This window comes from Ostrea edulis, chromosome 2 (genome assembly GCF_947568905.1).
Source record: "Ostrea edulis chromosome 2, xbOstEdul1.1, whole genome shotgun sequence".
NCBI lineage: Eukaryota > Metazoa > Mollusca > Bivalvia > Ostreida > Ostreidae > Ostrea > Ostrea edulis.
Genome location: NC_079165.1, coordinates 6942801 through 6948800, shown reverse-complemented (window position 1 = coordinate 6948800; position 6000 = coordinate 6942801).

The window sequence follows — 6000 nt, the reverse complement described above, 5'->3', positions numbered from 1 at the left end:
TTTGGATAGTGCGATAACTAACTTAGAATAACGTCTGTCTAATTTTCACTGCTTCATGCCAGAAAAGCATTCACTTAGTGAATTTCGTTATGTTTTCTCTCGATGTTTTATTGACTGCCTTGTATCCCTTAACGATTCAGGGCACTCTCAGTACAACAAATCATGTCATGTTTCCTCGATCTCGTTATAGCGCACCGCAAGTCTCGCGAGACTGGTACCTACTGCAAGTGCAATCCAATAGCTGATGACGTCTCTACATAAGTGAAATACTCTATAAGAGACGTAAATATCCAAGCCATCAATCAAACAAAAGCGTCCCCAAGAGTTAGATAATCGTGATGTAACATTGGTCTACTTATTAGATTACGTTTGTAGTGTAGTTTTGTCAGCGCTCAGTAGGAGGCAAAATTAGTAACTCCGGAGTATTACATTTCGATTATTGATAATGAAAGATAATATACCCAGAACTGGTTTCTCTCCTGGCATGCAGTGTGGTGAGAAGAAAGATGGTCCTATAGGTATATAGCTACTGGATGCTCGACACGATATATACACGACAATATACACGACAAAAACACTTTAAATGCGAGTCTCCTACATGTTGGCAATATATTTTTCTGGGGAATATGTAAATCTGATACAATTTGTTATTACAAACAGACGTGTAGTCTAATAAATCATTTCTCTTGGCGTCTCTACAGGAGCACAGCCAGCTTATTTAGTTCTCTTTCGTTAGATATTGATAGTTAACTCGGCAGAAATATATCAAAATCTGTCATCTATCATTGTCTCGACCTACAACATTCGAAATCTTACCAAATTATATATTTACATAATAAAACGGTATCCTGTCATTAGGTCGAATACTGTCTGCCACATTTCATAAATAGTAAATTAGTAATAGAGATGTTAATAGATTCCTCTTCATGGGTACACATTTGTCGAAGCTTCCACCCGTTATTGTACTTATTAGTTTTGTTTTATGAAACATTGCCATCGTTTAATACTAACAGTCCTTGTTTGGATGTGCGGTCCGAAGGAACTTTGGCCAGTTTTTGAAGGGGGTAAAATGCTATCATAAGCTAGCTTTATTTTTCTTTCAGAGAGCTAACTATGTTTAGTGGAGAATGTTAATTGTCTTTTGGCGAATGTTTGATATTTAAACTGTTAATTGGTTTGTTGTGAACATGTTTTGAGCGTTTCATTAGTTTTGATACCGTAGTTAGTCGTATTTTGTTAAACTGTTAATTGGTTTTGTTGTGAACATGTTGTAAGTTTGTCATTAGTTTTGATACCGAAGTTAGTCGTATTTTGTTAAACTGTTAATTGGTTTTGTTGTGAACATGTTGTAAGTTTGTCATTAGTTTTGATACCGTAGTTAGTCGTATTTTGTTAAACTGTTAATTGGTTTTGTTGTGAACATGTTGTAAGTTTGTCATTACTTTTGATACCGTAGTTAGTCGTATTTTGTTAAACTGTTAATTGGTTTGGTTGTGAACATGTTGTAAGTTTGTCATTACTTTTGATACCGTAGTTAGTCGTATTTTGTTAAACTGTTAATTGGTTTGGTTGTGAACATGTTGTAAGTTTGTCATTACTTTTGATACCGTAGTTAGTCGTATTTTGTTAAACTGTTAATTGGTTTTGTTGTGAACATGTTGTAAGTTTGTCATTAGTTTTGATACCGAAGTTAGTCGTATTTTGTTAAACTGTTAATTGGTTTTGTTGTGAACATGTTGTAAGTTTGTCATTAGTTTTGATACCGTAGTTAGTCGTATTTTGTTAAACTGTTAATTGGTTTTGTTGTGAACATGTTGTAAGTTTGTCATTACTTTTGATACCGTAGTTAGTCGTATTTTGTTAAACTGTTAATTGGTTTGGTTGTGAACATGTTGTAAGTTTGTCATTACTTTTGATACCGTAGTTAGTCGTATTTTGTTAAACTCTTAATTGGTTTGGTTGTGAACATGTTGTAAGTTTGTCATTACTTTTGATACCGTAGTTAGTCGTATTTTGTTAAACTGTTAATTGGTTTTGTTGTGAACATGTTGTAAGTTTGTCATTACTTTTGATAACGTAGTTATTCGTATTGTTAAACTGTTAATTGGTTTTGTTGTGAACATGTTGTAAGTTTGTCATTAGTTTTGATACCGTAGTTAGTCGTATTTTGTTAAACTGTTAATTGGTTTTGTTGTGAACATGTTGTAAGTTTGTCATTACTTTTGATACCGTAGTTAGTCGTATTTTGTTAAACTGTTAATTGGTTTTGTTGTGAACATGTTGTAAGTTTGTCATTACTTTTGATACCGTAGTTAGTCGTATTTTGTTAAACTGTTAATTGGTTTTGTTTTGAACATGTTGTAAGTTTGTCATTACTTTTGATACCGTAGTTAGTCGTATTTTGTTAAACTGTTAATTGGTTTTGTTGTGAACATCTTGTAAGTTTGTCATTACTTTTGATACCGTAGTTAGTCGTATTTTGTTAAACTGTTAATTGGTTTTGTTGTGAACATGTTGTAAGTTTGTCCTTACTTTTGATACCATAGTTAGTCGTATTTTGTTAAACTGTTAATTGGTTTGGTTGTGAACATGTTGTAAGTTTGTCATTACTTTTGATACCGTAGTTAGTCGTATTTTGTTAAACTCAGCTTACTTCCTGTACTCTGTTTACGTTGTGACGGCCGTTCCACAATGTATGGATTTCACATATTGTTATTTGGTTAAGTTATTATCACAGAATTTATTTGAGTCATTTCTAACAAATAACATTTATGTAATACCCGTTTAATGATGATCACAGAAACGTGTTGCTGTGACCCCAACACTAAGACAGACAACATTACTTGTGTGAATTGTCATTTATTGTGATGACAATGTAAAAAAGGGGAGATCACCCAGAATGATATACATTGGTACTACTTAAAATTGCGTAGTGATCTCCCCTGATATAAAAACAAATTAATGTAGAAATAAAAATGACACTGTAAAAAGGGGAGATCACCCATAAATATATCATACATTGTTGATAATGAAAGTTGCCTAATGATCTCCCCTGATATAAAACAAAATACTGTAAGATTTAAAAACAGAGAACAAAGTGTAAAAACACATATACAATACAACCCAAAAGTTGGCGTTCAATAACAAAATGCCCTGATTGGCGTTTTTCTGGGTTTTTCTTTGTGTGCTTGCAAACGTTTGTTTGCTTTTTGTTGACATTTTGTTTTTCATGGTTTTAGCCTGACCCCTATGTTTTGGTCACGTGACGGAAAGTTAGCGTCACTTGATCATTATTATCATTGTTGCATTGGAGATTGTAGAAAATTCTTGCCAAATTATTAACCCACCCACCTTCCCCGACGCTCACCGAGCATTTTACACTTTGTTCTCTTGGGCATTTTGTTTTTGAACGCCAACTTTTGGGTTGTATTGTATATATGTTTTTAGACTTTGTTCTCTGTTTTTAAATCTTACAGTATTTTGTTTTATATCAGGGGAGATCTAATTGTTTTATAGGCAATGATGTTTAATTATGGTGTTCGATTTTTTTTTATATTGTGGGAATATTTAGTGTTGGAAGGGGGGGGGTACAAACTTCTCGGTAGTTTCATTCATTTGGTAGCGGTTCATGGTATAACGATGACGTAAGTTTCGAGTTGCAGACTAGACGCAGCTGATCATTTTACAGAGTGACGTCGAGAGGGTGTATTACCGTTTAATAATTTCGCAAGTTTTAAGTAGGTATGGTACAGAGTGTCGAGAGGGTGTATTACTGTTTGATAATTTCAAAAGTTTTACGTAGGTATTGCTGACGTCTCAATATGAATGAAAACATTTTGAGGGAAATTAAACAAGATTGATTCAATCTTTTGGATATGACCTTAAAAACGGAGGTCCCATCCGAAAGATCGCCCCATTTAGTCGCCTCGTACGACAAACAAGAGGTACTGAGGATCTATTTTAACCCGGATCCAAGCAGGCAAAGTAGTTTTGTTTGTCCACTACTGTAGGTATTTATATTTTCACAGCTTCCAAAATAGATACGTTATTCTCGTTATTTGAATGAAATTTTCTTTATACAACAACAAAGACCATCAATCAAGTTAGTGAGGGAGGAAAATTAAAACCTCACAAGATCCCTGTGTATGGAGGTGTTAGCAAGGAAATAATAAGCATAGAAGGGATTTGGCAGTCGCATCATCATTCAATCTTTGTGTAGGCAAAAAGATCCACCATGTTCGAATTTATTGCAAAATGATCGCTGCTCATGTCAACATAAGGAAAGGGCAGACACCGGGGTCAAACACGGAATAAACTCATTCATAATTATAACGATTTCTGTCTGTACTAACGTCTTTTCTCTGACAAGGAAAGAATTAAAAATAATAATAAAAAAATCGATGCTTCTAATAATGTTAAGGTATTAAAGATCGTTCATTAAAACGATATCTACCAGAATGTTGACAATAAAAACATATTTGTGATATGGTGACAAAATTACCCATTTGAACTTGAAGCACACCTGCAGCTGGCGATGACTCAATGCGAGTGGGGAAAAAATTCTCGAAGGAACGTGAAAAAAAAAACATCATTGGGGGTCTCGGAATTATTGTGGAAATTGGCGAGAGCAAGTTTGGGAAAAGAAAATTTCAAAGAGGTAGGCGTGTTGACGGAGTCTGGGTGTTTGGAGGAATCGAACGTGATTCCAAGATGTGTTTTTTATTTCCCCACTGTTGAGGACAGAAAAGCTGATAACCTGGTTACCATCATGACACAGCACATCAAACCCGGCACAACAATATTAATATATATAATAATAATAAAGCCTTTATTTATCCAGGATTACATATTTAGCGATAACGCTAGTTTGGTCCTGCATATAACATACATACAGACGGATATTAGTAAAATAAACACAGATTAAAAGAAGTAGATTACATATAAACTTAAGAAATATTTATGAATGTAAGATAAATAGGAACAAAATGAAGCTTAAAAAGTATGGTGATAATCTCTAAGATAATTTCTCTTAAAACACACAACACTTGTTGACTTTCTTATATTTTCACTCAAGGCATTCCACATCGTGCACCCTGAAATGCTGAAAGATCTTCTAAAATATTCTGTTTTTGCCCTGGGTATATACAATATATTTGAATTAGAATTTCTAGTTTGCCTCTGACTGACATCTGATACATATTAAAAAAAAACATTTAAATAATCTGGCATTAAACCATGTAAAACTTTATACACTAAAATGACTTTTCTATAGAAAATTATAATCTGATAGAGGCAACCAGTTAAGTTCTGTAAACATTGCATCAGATGGTGTTTCAAAATTTCTTATGTTAAGAATTACCCTTGCCGCTCGTTTCTGCAATATAAAAAGCTTATTCACATTTTCAGCATTTCTTGGATTGTTCCGTATAGTGCAACAATATATAAAATGTGGAAAAATCATGGTATTAAAAATCTTCAGCAGCGCATCGTTTGACATAAAATATCTTATTCTTCTTAAAATGGCAATTCTCGTGGAAATCTTGTTCATAAGTGATTCTATATGACTTTTCCAGGACAAAGTTTCATCAATAATAATACCAAGTAATTTTGACTCCTGAACACATTCTATGACATGGTTATTTATCACAAAATTTAATTTTCGATACTTTGATAATTTCTGTGCAGATCTAAGAAGCATACATTGAGTTTTAGACAGGTTTAAGCTTAATTTATTTTCCTTAATCCACATTATACTGCGCTGAAGATCTTCACACATCTTTTGACTCAATGTTTTCCACTGACTTATCTGTTACATCTTGTGAAGTATCATCTGCATACATATTTACATGAGAATGTTTCAATAATCAGTGACTGTTGGAAAGCATATAGTTCCTAAAACTGGGACGATTTCATTCACTTCACCGTAAATAACTCTGTAAACTTCGTTGATTAAGATTTTAGGGCCCATACCAACACAATAGAATCCACCTGGAGGGGCCT